Source organism: Papio anubis, chromosome 1 (assembly GCF_008728515.1).
Source record: "Papio anubis isolate 15944 chromosome 1, Panubis1.0, whole genome shotgun sequence".
In the NCBI taxonomy this organism is placed as follows: domain Eukaryota; kingdom Metazoa; phylum Chordata; class Mammalia; order Primates; family Cercopithecidae; genus Papio; species Papio anubis.
The window spans coordinates 202921822-202936906 of NC_044976.1; positions in this window are offsets into that span (position 1 = coordinate 202921822).

Consider the following 15085-nt stretch of genomic DNA (forward strand, 5'->3'; position numbering starts at 1 on the left):
CAGGCTCCCGCCACCGCGCCCGGCTAATTTTTTGTATTTTAGTAGAGACGGGGTTTCACCGTGTTAGCCAGGATGGTCTCGATCTCCTGACCTCGTGATCCGCCCGCCTCGGCCTCCCAAAGTGCAGGGATTACAGGCGTGAGCCACCGCGCCCGGCCCTGTTTTTACTTCCTGACTTTCCACTTTTGTCTCAGAGAACCTGAAAACCAACATTGGCTTAATATCTTTGTTCTCACAAGAAAAAAGCTAATAAATGAGTCTCGGTTGTTTAGGGATTTGAAGCTAAGTCAAGCTTTAAATGGTAGTGGTCTTGCCAGGCACAGTGGCTCACGCCTGTAATCCCAGCTGGCGTAATTTGGGGAGGCTGAGGCAGGTGGATCAATTGAGATCGGGAGTTCAAGACCAGCCTGGCCAGCATGGTGAAACATCCTCTCTACTAAAAATACAAAAATTAGCCGTGCGGTAGTGGCATGTGCCTGTCATCCCAGCTACTAGGGAGGCTGAGGCAGGAGAATTGCTTGAGCCTGGGAGGCGGAGGTTGCAGTGAGCCGAGATTGCGCCACCGCACTTCAGTCAGCGTGACAGAGTGAGACCCTGTCTCAAAAAACAAAACAAAACAAAAAAGGTAGTGGTCCTAACAGTAACCCCTACATCCTTTTCCATATGCACACAGGTTACTTGATGTCTGATCTCAGAGATAAAGACTGTGGACAAAGGCAACTCTAACCCTCTAACTCTTCTCTCTCTCCTTCTTTTTTTGTAAAGCAGCTAAACCTTTCTCACTGCTCTGATAACTCAACAGAGAAATTGAGTTTTTCCGAAACCAAGACTCTTAGATGTGGTCTATAGATGTCGCTGTTGGATGCATCTTCGCTGGTTTCTCTGTTTAAAGGCAAGGTTTCCTGTGCTGCCTTGAAACAGAGTTTTAGAAGGAATGGCGCCTTTGGCCTCAAGGCTAAGGGCTCTGCTGAATGCTTGCTTCGGAAAGACTTTTCTCGGGAGGATGGCGTGAGCTTGTGATGAAGGCAAGAATTACATTTCTTTCAGTCCATGCTTCCTTAATTTAAAATAAGCTTGGCCCCTGCTGAACTTTCTAGCCTCTCACCCTCTGGGACTAGAGGAATTAATGTGCAGTTCTCCTGATATGGAAGACCCTCTCTTGCCCCTAGGCCTTCACCCCTGCTGTTCTCTCTGTGGGACACCCTTCCTTCCCTTCCCCTGGATGACTCTTGATTGTCTTTTAGCACAAGTGCTTAAAGTATGGTGCACACGCCAGCTGCTGGCCAGGATCCTTTGTTACTGGTTTATGACAAGATGAGCTCGGGTCAGATCCTAAGTGAACTAAATGTCTAAGCAGACCATTGATTTCAGTTCATTCTCTTTTTTAGTGAGACTGTCTTGACGAAGGAAGCAGTGTACTGATTCACGTTTTGACACAAGCTCTTGTCACAGCCTGGCACTTGCAGTGAGTCTGCCTTAGTAAAGGGTGGAGACATTCTCCTCTGGGAAACCTTGCCCAGTCCTCCCTCGACCCTTCCGCCTTGACTGTGTTTGTACCCTCCTCAAAACACCTGGCACGCAGTGTTGGTAACTATCTGTTTTCCCCAAGGAGTTTATAAGCATCTTTGCATCATGGGTCAATTACCTGCTGAATGGGTGGATGAATACATTTTCAATATTTTAAATTCAGGTAATTTATTTAGTATAGGGTCAGAATTTTTCATGTTTTATGCAGTTTTGAATATTGCACTGTCTGTCTTCCTAATGTGTTAAAGCTGGACTCAGGTTTCTGAGATAGAATAGAGGTAGTTCTTTAAAATAATAACCCTTTCCACAAGTACCGTACAGAAGCTGGAAGGTTAAATCACGTTCACTTGAAAAGGAGACACCTACTTATTACCACTATTTTAAGTTGTAAATATGGTTGAATGTGGTATCCAGGAAGCTGGCTGGCTTATCTAAGTTCTTGGCTTTCTCCCATCTCTCTGCCTAGCTCAGCCAATTCTTCCCTCAGGGCTGTGAAAGGAGGTTAAGTGGGAGCAGAGGTTTTATCCTCCCTTAATGCTTCCAGAACATTCCTGGTTTCTTACTAAAGCCTGGATTTCCTTTAAAAAAATCTGGAGTTTTGGGGGATGTACCAGGGACTTGCCAGAAGCAGTCATTTCAGTGTGTTTGCTTTCCCATGTTTTGCTTCCCTTGCTCTCCCTTGATAAGCCCCCCTTCTCTAAGACAGTAGGTCACCCCGAGCCCCAAGTTTCAGAATGGTAACACACTCACTACCCATTCTGTCAAAGCAGTATCTCCCCACCAAAACCAAACGGGTGAAAGAACATGAAAACTCCCCAAGGGAAAAACATCCATGGCTATAAAGAGGTCCTGATTCATCACATCCCTCAACCTCTGCCTCTTCACACAAATCTATGTGTTCATTTCTTCCTCCATGCTGTGTGTATTCATCCCAGTACTGTGTGTGCACGTATATGTGCGAGAATGCTTTAGATAAATACTACAGGTGCAGTCACAAAAATTGTTTTAATATTAACTCTCCCTATCCCCAACCCTGATTCACTACTAAGCATTTTAAGGCTAAAATAATCAGAAGAAAACTTGAGATAGTTGCTCTAGCATGTTAAGTGCTTCCTGGGTGTTGGTACACTCTGCATTACATGACTGATTCAATAAATTTAATTTTTTATTCCAAGTTCCTCAGAGGAAACTCGCTTTCCTTCAGAATCAGCCTTCCAGCCAGGAGGATCCTGGATTAAACTCAAAAACATTACTCAGTTGTTGGCAGCCTTTGAACTATTGCCAGAGGAGACTCTCATTAGCAACAATTATACAAATCTGACTTTTACAAGGGAATTCAAAAATGTGTAAAGTAGTTGCATTTGTATTACTTCACCTGATCTTTCAAAACAGCATACATTTTCATCATTTTAAGAATGAAGAATTTGAGACTCAGAGATTTCAGGTATTTAACCCCAAATCTCACAGATAGTAAGTGGCCAGTCAGGTCTTAATGGCACACATGCTGACTCTGGTTCTGTTGTCTTCCTCCCATGCCTTTGGCCTAGTGAAAGGCCATGAGAGGCAGCCTCCAGAAAGCCTCTGGGAGCCAATGAGGAGCAAATGCCATGCTCATGACACATGACCTCAACCTGTCCTTTCTTCCCCAGTCAGCCAGGGTGGATTGAGAGAAACTAGCTCCTCCAGGCTGCAAGGGCAGGGGCTGATAAATGTCACTACCATGGGTCTGGTAAGCCTTAACACGCACCTGCTTCTCTGGAGCCTAAGCAGCTCTCCCGGGATAGGCCAGAGCACCTGCACTAGCTAAGACCAAGTCCACAGCAGCTCTGTCTGTACAGCCTTCCTTTTCTTCTAACGACAAGGATAACAAAATGTGACAAACAGCTACTCCCAGTTGTCACTTGTCTTTAGTATACAAGATGAGTTTAAGGATTTGGAGATGAGACTAAGAGCAGTGGAGACTTAATCACACTTGTTTTTTGAGATGAGGTCTCACTCTGTTACCCAGGCTGGAGTGCAGTGGCACTGTCTTGGCTCAGTGCAGCCTCAACGCCCTGGGCTCAGGTGATTCTCCCATCTCAGCCTCCTGAGTAGCTGGGACTACAATCATGTGCCACCATGCCTGGCTCATTTTTTGTATTTGTAGTAGAGACAGGGTTTTGCTATGTTACCCAGGTTAGTCTTGGACTCTTGGACTCAAGCAATCTGCCAGCCTCGGCCTCCCAGAATACTGGGATTACAGGCATGAGCCACTGCATCTGGCCTTAATCACACTTTTGAAAAGTTCTGTGGGTACTATTAAAAAGTCAAACAACAACAGATGCTGGTGAGGTGGCCGAGAAAAGGGAAGACTTATACACTGATGGTGGGAATATACATTAGCTCAACCACTGTGGAAAGCAGTGTGGAGATTTCTCAAATAATTCAGAACTACAGTTCAACCTGGTAATGCCATTACTAGATATATATTCAAAGGAAAATAAATTGTTCTACCAAAAAGACATAAGCACACATTTGTTTATTGCAGCACTATTTACAAAGGCAAAGACATGGAATTAACCAGAAGCCCATCAGTGCTGGATTGGATAAAGAAAATGTGGTGCATATACACCATGGAATACTATGCAGCCATAAAAAGGAATAAAATCATATCCTCTATAGTAACATGGATCCAACTGGAGGCCATTATCCTAAGCAAATTAACGCAGGGACACAAAATCAAATGTACTGCATGTTCTCACTTATAACTGGCAGATAAACACTGAATAGACATGGAAATAAAGATGGCAAAAATATCACTGGGGATTGCTTGAGGGAAGAGGGTGGGAGGCCTGTAAGCACTGAAAAACTGTTGGATACTATGCTCACTACCTGGGGGATGGGATCATTTATACACTAAGCCCCAGTGACACACAATTTACCCATGTAACACATCTGCACATGTACCCCTGGAACCTAAATTATAAGTAGAAGAAGAAAAGATTCTGTACTTTCACTTAGAAACGATATGTCTTTGTTATAATTTCCTATGGAGCTCAGGATTAGCAGCTGAAATTTTCTTAGAATTAAATACACAGATTCTGAGTTCTCCATTAACCTTGTCAGTTGGAGGTAATTATTTCACTGGAGCTGTAACACAGCTGAAAAATATTACATCTTTCAACATGGAAAAAAAAAGTCTGGAAAAGTCTACTGAAAATTTCATCTGATCTCACAGAATTTGCTTGTGAAGGTTTGGGTGAAAAGGAAACATAATTACAATTAACATCTGAAAATTGCTTATCATTGTGCTTGCCCAAACTACACGGATTTCTGTCTGAAGCTCTGGAAACCGAATGTTTTTTAAATAATGCATTTGCTGAAAATGGATGAGGATAAAAGCTTTTGTTTCCCATTGTGTTTTGATTGATTATATTCCCAACTGTTGGAAGATTTCAAAATTAGTTTTAGACAGGAGCTGGACCACCCATTTCCCTCTCTCTAGGGCAACAGAGGCAAGAGCAGAACCCTCTGCCATCAGTCCTTTGGCCTCAGGGAGAGTTTGAATACAGAGTCTGCAGGAAGCAGGGGCCAAAATCAAATCAAAAACAAAAACAGGTGGAAATGGAAAAGAATTTAATTCTAAGAAGATTTCAGCTACTACTATTGAACTTGGTAGAAAATTATAACAAAGGGATAGTTTATAAATGAAAGTGTTAGACTAGGTAGTTAGGCAGACATTTGCAAGACAGGAGAGCTGCCCACCCTGCCCAAGGAATGTCAGACAACCATCAAGAGATGGTCAGCTGGTTGTTAAACTGTCTGTCTGAAATGATAATCGGTCACAGCCAGCTCCAGGGGAAGATGGTCTCCCAATAGACAGCAAACACCTCAAGATGGTGATCAACAGCTTCTTGATAATATCTCAAGAGTTAGATGAGCAGGCCCGTCCATGCACACTAAGAGGCAAAATGGTGGATGTATGACCTTCCTCTGGGGGCGTTCCACCCGTAAAGGAAAATCACCCCTAGAAAGCATACATACAACCTCAGTAAATGCAGTATGCGTGCAGTCACCATCCTGAGTGCTGACTGACACTGTGCATGTGGCAGTTGAATGACAGCCCACCTGAAGGGAAGAATGACAGGAGGAAAAAAGAAAACCATGCAACCATGCCAATGTACCAAACCATGAGCCAAGGGTTGAATAGGGTGCTTGGATCTCAAGTCGCCTGCTTGGCCCTCTTCCAAATGTATTTACTTCCTTTTGCTCTAAAACGTTTTAATAAACTCTCACTCCTGCTTCCAAACTTGCCTTAGTGTCTCCCTCTGCCTTGAACCTACTTCTGCCCCTTAGCCGAATTCTCTCCTCTGAGGAAGCAATGATCAAGTGTGCTGCAGACTCACATGGATTTGCCACTGGTCACGAAAGTACAGAAAGTATAGAAAAACAAGAGTCTAAAAGGAAAAATAAGAGCTCCAAACCACAAAGTCAGCAGTCACTGGGGGCAGGAGATTTCCTGCTTCAGCCAGAGGGCCTGTTTTATGTGTGAGTCCCTCATCTTTATCATTCTGCCACATGAAGTCACCACTGTAGAAAGGGACAGATGATGGTAATGAAACAGGAAAGATTCCACTGTCCCCCTCACAGGGCCTGTGATGGGGGAGTGGCTTAGTTCTTCAGTGTCCCACTGCTCAAACCTCTAGGGGGGCATACAGATGGGCAGGCTGTGGGGCTCCAACCCCACCGCTGTGTCTAGAGGTGAATGTTTACAGCTCCTGAGCCTGAGGCCCCCATGGGTGAGTGTTGCGGGATGCTTTTTTAGTTTGCCGTCTACAGGGAGCTTCTGTTAATCAGCTCAATTCGACCCTCTACCTTGTTGCAAGGACAGAGGACCTTCCGTATCCTGGGTTCTTGCCTTGGTTTACCAGAAGAATCAGATCAAAGGCTTGGAGAATGAGTGAAAAGTTTTATTGAGTGGAAGCAGCTCTCCACCAACAGGGGAGCCAGAAGGGAGATGGTTTCCCCTGGAGCTGGGCCGCTCAGCAGCCCTGGCTCTCCTCCAGCTGCCCCAGCCAAACTCCACCTTGTCCCATTGGTGGATGGCCTGCCAGCATGCCGGCATCTGTCAGTGTGCTCTTCCACTGGCGTGCTCCCTAAGCCTACTCTCACCATTCAGCCGCTTGTGTCTTCTTCCGCCCTTGTGCTCCTCTCAACATTTGGAAGCCTGTGTGTCTACCCGCTGGGACTTGGGTTTTTATAGTCCCAGGATGGGGGTGTGGTAGGCAAGGGTGGTCTTGGACAATGCAACATTTGGGCCTGAAAGCAGGAGTGCCTGTCCTCACCTAGGGCCGTGGGGGTGGAGACCTAGCCAGGGACCCGCCTTTCTCTACCCATCACTTCCCTGCCCCACTCTTGTATCAGGGACACAGCAGCCAGGCTCCTGAGCAGGCAGGACTGCTACTGACCAGGGCCACATTAAACTTATAACCTCCAGCCAAAGCCATGCAGACCTATCAGGGTATCTAATTCTGTCACACAACGCAGGAGGACCAGACTTTTGGACAGGAGATTACCCTATGTATTGTAACCAAGGACCCCCTCACTCCCATGAGATACCCTGCAGCTGAGAAAAAAGAATAAATAAGTCTGTGTCCTGACAAGGAAGGCTATTCCTAAGAGACTGTTGAGAGCAGCAACCATATTTGAAAGATTCCCTATTATTTAATGTATTCACAATAATCGTATGTTGTTTAACTCCTTAAAAATACACACATATTTTGCAAAGGCTGTTTAAAAAATAAAATAAAATAAAATAAAATAAATACACACATAGTTGGAGTTTCCCAAACTAAGAGAGGAAAAAAAAAAAAATAAGCCATGGGCTTTTCTTCAGGTATTACACTTGACTGTACAGATACTTCTGTCTGAATTCTGCAGAATTGGGCAGTGAGTGCTGCCTTATGAGGTCAACTCCCAAAAGTAGCTCATCAATATCTCATCTCTACCCCTTTTCTATTTTATGCCATTTCAAAGAGCCCAACTGTCATCTGTGCGCACCAAAACTACTCTATAAATGCTGGTGGGATTTGTGGACCTCAGCTCCATACTGATACACAAATTGCTGCAGCTGTTTGAGGTTATTTGTATTTATGAGGCCATGTGAACATTTTATTTCTTGGGCCAGTACAGCTAGAAAGACAAAATGTGGTCTCTAGTGAAAACCAATTGCCCATTCGTTAGAATTTAAGCCCACATTTTGCACTCAGCATTGTGTGAGATTTACAAGATCCATCAGGGATAATTGCCGCCTTTTGGAAATTTGCACTGTGAAAGAGAAAGCATGTAAGTATAAATAGGGAACATAGGTATCTGAAAAAATTTAAACTGCCCTTTGGCAGCTGTCCATTGTCACCAGAGAGGAGAGATTGCCTGATGTTTCCCCAGAGGCCTCACATGGTGGCCCGTCATCCCTTGGCAACTTTGCCAGGCCCAGCTTAGCCCACAAGCTTGGAAATTTAATTTTGCCCCTGTCTCTTAGAGGCAGGCTTATATTAAATAAGCTCAAAGAACTGATAGTAAAAGGCTGAACACCAACTTATTTATTCATTTGAGAAATTATTAAGGAAACAGAAGACTCACATTTGTATGACCAGTGGATTTTCTGACTACTGAGGGACTTCAGAAGCAGGCCTGCTCAGTTAGCAATAATAGTGCCTTGGATAAACCTCACTGGCCATGATACTGCCACTTCACAAAGCTGCCAGCCTGCTCAGGATGCGAAGGTTGTTGAGGTGGGTAAAATCAGAACAATGGAAATTGATCAGACAAGAATTTGATGGCATCCCACTGAGCTCCCCTGAGCATCCATCTCCTGTTGGGGATGGCCAAGAACTCACTTGTGAGACCAAAGTGCCCACGGAGGAGTGTCCCGTGGAGATGAGACACATACTGAACTGCATTGGTGAAGTAGGTCCTTCTTATTATGGGGTCCAAAAGGAAAACATACAAAGGTGACTGGCCTCAAGGGGAAATAGCTATTGGTGGAAGAAAGAGAAATTGTTTCTACAACCTTCTTTCAAATGTTGGGCTGAATTCTATTCCGATGTTGCTGGCTAATAATCATGTCAATGGTAAATCCCCTCACGTGTTGATGCCTTAGTTTCTCCATCTAGGAATGAGATCTATATACTACCTTTCCTCTTCTGCTTGCTCAGGAGTGTAAGGTACAAAGAGGAGTTGCTTATACTATTACAGTAGGTAGCTAGTTAGGCATGAGTAGGGCAGGAGAGGGCTCCCCCCCACCCACCAGGAATGTCAGGCAACCATCAGGTGATGGTCCAGCAGTTGTCACACTTGCCTCTCTAAAATGATAGTTGGTGGCAGCTGGTGCCAGGGAAAGGCAGTTTCCCCATAGATAAAAACACCTGAAATTGGTACTCGGTAACTTCCAATAAGATCTCAGGAACTGGGCAAGTGGGCTTGAGCATGCTCATTAAGAGGCAAAACGGGAGAGCATGACCTTCCCGGGGCATTCCACTGGAAAAGGGAAGAAAGCCTCAGGTAAGCATGCCTACAACTCCAGTGAACACACTGAGCATGCTCATCTCCCAAATGCAAACAGGAAACCATGCATGTGAGTGGCTCACCCTAAGGGAAGAACCAAGGGAAAGGGGCGCAAGATGCTGGAATTGGACCAGCTTATAAAATCCTGGGCTCAAGGTCAAATGGAACACTTGACCTCCAAGATGCCTGCTTGAGCTCTTCCATGTGCATTTTCCTTTCTTTTGTTCCCCCGCCAACTTTTTTTTTTTTTTTTTTTTTTTTTTTTGAGACAAATTCTCACTCTGTTGCCCAGGCTGGAGTGCAGTGGCACGATCTTGGCTCACTGCAACCTTCACCTCCCAGGTTCAAGAGATTCTGCTGCCTCAGTCTCCTGAGTAGCTGGGACTACAGGCATGCGCCACCACAGCCGGCTAATTTTTGTATTTTTAGTACAGACAGGGTTTCACTATGTTGGTAAGGCTTTTTATTTATTTATTTTTTTAAAACCAATCATCCCAAGATTTTATCATGACTGTACATTAAGCAAGTGACTTGCTGTAGTGTCATCCGCAATAATCATTCATAGAACATTTCTCAGAGCAGCTTCTTGGTTTAAGTATGGGGATTTTGTTTGGATTTCAAATTTCAGGTTGAATTCTCTGCTACTTTAGATGCCGCTAATGAATGCTACATGTTCAGAGGAGGAAAGAGAAATGCAATTCAAATATTCCATGGCACACAATCAAGGGTGTGTAATAGGGCCCCAGGAAGAGTCAAAGAGTAAATTTTGGTTTAATCTCTTTCACCCAGGCCCTAAATCTTTTCTGATTTTTTAAAAAAATTATTGTACCTAAAAAATTAGCCGGGCGTGGTGGCGGGCGCCTGTAGTCCCAGCTACTCCGAGGCTGAGACGGGAGAATGGCGTGAACCCAGGAGGCGGAGCTTGCAGTGAGCCGAGATCGCGCCACCGCACTCCAGCCTGGGAGACACAGCGAGACTCTGTCTCAAAAAAAAAAAATAAGTATAAAAAAAATTATTGTACTTTAAGTTCTATGGTACATGGGCGCAATGTGCAGGTCTGTTACATATGTACACATGTGTCATGTTGGTGTGCTGCATCCATTAACTCGTCATTTACATTAGGTATATCTCCTAATGCTATCTCACCCCCTCCCACCACCCCACAACAGGCCCCGGTGTGTGATGATCCCCACCTTGTGTCCAAGTGTTCTCACTGTTCAATTCCCACCTATGAGTGAGAACATTCAGTGTTTGGTTTTCTGTCTTTGCGATAGTTTGCTCAGAATGATGGTTTCCATCTTCATCCATGTCCCTATAAAGGACATTAACTCATCCTTTTTTATGGCTGCATAGTATTGCATGGTGTATATGTGCCACATTTTCTTAATCCAGTCTATCATTGATGGACATTTGGGTTGGCTCCAAGTCTTTGCTATTGTGAATAGTGCTGCAATAAACTTACGTGTGCATGTGTCTTTATAGCAGCATGATTTATAGTCCTTTGGGTATATGCCCAGTAATGGGATGGTTGGGTCAAATGGTATTTCTAGTTCTAGATCCTTGAGGAATCACCACACTGTCTTCCACAATGGTTGAACTAGTTTACAGTCCCACCAGCAGTGTAAAAGCAATTCCGTTTCTCCACATCCTCTCCAGCATCTGTTGTTTCCTGACTTTTTAATGATGGCCGTTCTAACTGGTGTGAGATGGTATCTCATTGTGGTTTTGATTTGCATTTCTCTGATGACCAGTGATGATGAGCATTTTTTCATGTGTCTGTTGCCTGCATAAATGTCTTATTTTGAGAAGTGTCTGTTCATATCCTTTGCCCACTTTTTGATGGGGTTGTTTGATTTTTTCTTGTAAATTTGTATAAGTTCTTTGTAGATTCTGGATATCAACCCTTTGTCAGATGGGTAGATTGTAAAAATTTTCTCCCATTCTGTAGGTTGCCTGTTCACTCTGATGGTAGTTTCTTTTGCTGTGCAGAAACTCTTTAGTTTAACTAGATCCCATTTGTCTATTTTGGCTTTTGTTGCCATTGCTTTTGGTGTTTTAGTCATGAAGTCCTTGCCCATGCCTATGTCCTGAATGGTATTGCCTAGGTTTTCTTCTAGGGTTTTTATGGGTTTAGGTTTAACATTTAAGTCTTTAATCCATCTTGAATTAATTTTTATATAAGGTGTAAGGAAGGGATCCATTTTCAGCTTTCTACATATGGCTAGCCAGTTTTCCCAGCACCATTTACTAAATAGGGAATCCTTTCCCTATTTCTTGTTTTTGTCAGGTTTGTCAAAGATCAGATGGTTGTAGATGTATGGTATTATTTCTGAAGGCTCTATTCTGTTCCATTGGTCTATATCTCTGTTTTGATACCAGTACCATGCTGTTTTGGTTACTGTAGCCTTGTAGTATAGTTTGAAGTCAGGTAGCTTGATGCCTCCAGCTTTGTTCTTTTTGCTTAGGATTGTCTTGGCAATGTGGGTTCTTTTTTGGTTCCATATGAACTTTAAAGTAGTTTTCCCCAATTCTGTGAAGAAAGTCATTAGTAGCTTGATGGGGATGGCACTGAATCTATAAATTACCTTGGGCAATATGGCCATTTTCACAATATTGATTCTTCCTATCCATGAGCGTAGAATGTTCTTCCATTTCTATGTATCCTCTTTTATTTCATTGAGCAGTGGTTTGTAGTTCTCCTTGAAGAGGCCCCTCACATCCCTTGTAAGTTGGATTCCTAGGCATTTTATTTTCTTTGAAGCAATTGTGAATGGGAGTTCACTCATGATTTGGCTCTCTGTTTGTCTGTTATTGGTGTATAGGAATGCTTGTGATTTTTGCACATTGATTTTGTATCCTGAGACTTTGCTGAAGTTGCTTATCAGCTTAAGGAGATTTTGGGCTGAGACGATGGGGTATTCTAAATATACAATCATGTCATCTGCAAACAGGGACAATTTGACTTCTTCTTTTCCTAATTGAATACCCTTTATTTCTTTCTCCTGACCGATTGCCCCGGCCAGAACTTCCAACACTATGTTGAATAGGAGTGGTGAGAGAGGGCATCCTTGTCTTGTGCCAGTTTTCAAAGGGAATGCTTCCAGTTTTTGCCCATTCAGTGTATTAGCTGTGGGTTTGTCATAAATAGCTGTTATTATTTTGAGATACATCCCATCAATACCTAGTTTATTGAGAGTTTTTAGCATGAAGCATTGTTGAATTTTGTCGAAGGCCTTTTCTGCATCTATTGAGATAATCATGGTTTTTGTCTTTGGTTCTGTTTATATGATGGATTACATTTATTGATTTGTGTATGTTGAACCAGCCTTGCATCCCAGGGATGAAGTCAACTTGCTCATGGTGGGTAAGCTTTTTGATGTGCTGCTGGATTCTGTTTGCCAGTATTTTATTGAGGATTTTTGTATCAATGTTCATCAGGGATATTAGTCTAAAATTCTCTTTTTTTGTTGTGTCTCTGCCAGGCTTTGGTGTCAGGATGATGTTGGCCTCATAAAATGAATTAGGGAGCATTTCCTCTTTTTCTATTGATTGGAATAGTTTCAGAAGGAATGGTACCAGCTCCTCTTTGTACCTCTGGTAGAATTTGGCTGTGAACCTGTCTGGTCCTGGACTTTTTTTGGTTGGTAGGCTATTAATTATTGCCTCAATTTCAGAACCTGGTATTGTCTATTCAGGGATTCAACTTCTTCCTGGTTTAGTTTTGGGAGGGTGTATGTGTTCAGGAATTTATCCATTTCTTCTAGATTTTCTAGTTTATTTGTATAGAGGTGTTTATAGTATTCTCTGATGGTTGTTTGCATTTCTGTGGGATCGGTGGTGATATTCCCTTTATCATTTTTTATTGCATCTATTTGATTCTTCTCTCTTTTCTTCTTTATTACTCTTACTAGCAGTCTACCAATTTTGTTGATCTTTTCAAAAAACCAGCTCCTGGATTCATTGATTTTTTGAAGGGTTTTCTATGTCTCTATCTCCTTCAGTTCTGCTCTGATCTTAGTTATTTCTTGCCTTCTGCTAGCTTTCGAATGTGTTTGCTCTTGCTTCTCTAGTTCTTTTAATTGTGTTGTTAGGGTGTCAATTTTAGATCTTTCCTGCTTTCTCTTGTGAGCATTTAGTGCTATAAATTTCCCTCTACACACTGCTTTAAATGTGTCCCAGAGATTCTGGTATGTTGTGTCTTTGTTCTCATTGGTTTCAAAGAACATCTTTATTTCTGCCTTCATTTCGTTATTTACCCAGTAGTCATTCAGGAGCAGGTTGTTCAGTTTCCATGTAGTTGAGCAGTTTTGAGTTAGTTTCTTAATCCTGAGTTCTACTTTGATTGCACTGTGCTCTGAGAGACAGTTTGTTATCATTTCTGTTGTTTTACATTTGCTGAGGAGTCCTTTACTTCCAACTATGTGGTCAATTTTGGAATAAGTGTGATGTGGTGCTGAGAAGAATGTATATTCTGTTGATTTGGGGTGGAGAGTTCTATAGATGTCTATTAGGTCTGCCTGGTGCAGAGCTGAGTTCAATTCCTGGATATCCTTGTTAACCTTCTGTCTCATGGATCTGTCTAATGTTGACGCTGGGGTGTTAAAGTCTCCCATTATTATTGTGTGGGAGTCTAAGTCTTGTTGTAGGTCTCTAAGGACCTGCTTTATGAATCTGGGTGCTCCTGTATTGGGTGCATATGTTTTAGGCTCTTCTTGTTTAATTGATCCCTTTACCATTATGTAATGGCCTTCTTTGTCTCTTCTGATCTTTGTTCATTTAAAGTCTCTTTTATCAGAGACTAGGACTGCAACCCCTGCTTTTTTTTGTTTTGTTTTGTTTTCCGTTTGCTTGGTAGATCTTCCTCCGTCTCTTTATTTTGAGCCTATGTGTGTCTCTGCACGTGAGATGGATCTCCTGAATACAGCACACTGATGGGTCTTGACTCTTTATCCAATTTGCCAGTCTGTGTCTTTTAATTGGATCATTTAGCCCATTTCCACTTAAGGTTAATATTGTTGTGTGTGAATTTTATCCTGTCATTATGATATTAACTGGTTATTTTGCTTGTTGGTTGGTGCAGTTTCTTCCTAGCATTGATGGTCTTTACAATTTGGGATGTTTTTGCAGTAACTGGTACCGGTTGTTCCTTTCTATGTTTAGTGCTTCCTTCAGGAGCTCTTGTAAGGCAGATCTGGTGCTGACAACATCTCTCAGCATTTGTTTGTCTGTAAAGGATTCTATTTCTCCTTCACTTATGAAGCTTAGTTTGGCTGGATATGAAATTCTGGGTTGAAAATTCTTTTCTTTAAGAATGTTGAATATTGGCCCCTACTCTCTTCTGGCTTGTAGAGTTTCTGCCAAGAGATCTGCTGTTAGTCTGATGGGCTTCCCTTTGTGGGTAACCCGACCTTTTTCTCTGGCTGCCCTTAACATTTTTTCCCCTGATTTCAACTTTGGTGAATATGACAATTATGTGTCTTGGGGTTGCTCTTCTCGAGGAGTGTCTTTGTGGTGTTCTCTGTATTTCCTGAATTTGAATGTTGGCCTGCCTTGCTAGGTTTGGGAAGTTCTCCTGGATAATATACTGAAGAGTGTTTTCCAACTTGGTTCCTGTGTCCCCGTCACTTTCAGGTACAACAATCAGACGTACATTTAGTCTTTTCATATAGTCCCATATTTCTTGGAGGCTTTATTCATTTCTTTTTACTCCTTTTTCTCTAAGCTTCTCTTCTTGCTTCATTTCATTCATTTGATCTTCAATCACTGATATCCTTTCTTCCACTTGAGCAATTCAGCTACTGAAGCTTGTGCATGCATCACGTGGTTCTCGTGCCATGGTTTTCAACTCCATCAGGTCATTTAAGGACTTCTCTACACTGGTTATTCTAGTTAGCCATTTGTCTAATCTTTTTGCAAGGTTTTTAGCTTCTGTGAGATGCATTCGAACATCCTCCTTTAGCTCAGGGGTTTGTTATTACCGATCATCTGAAGCCTTCTTCTCTCAACTTGTCAA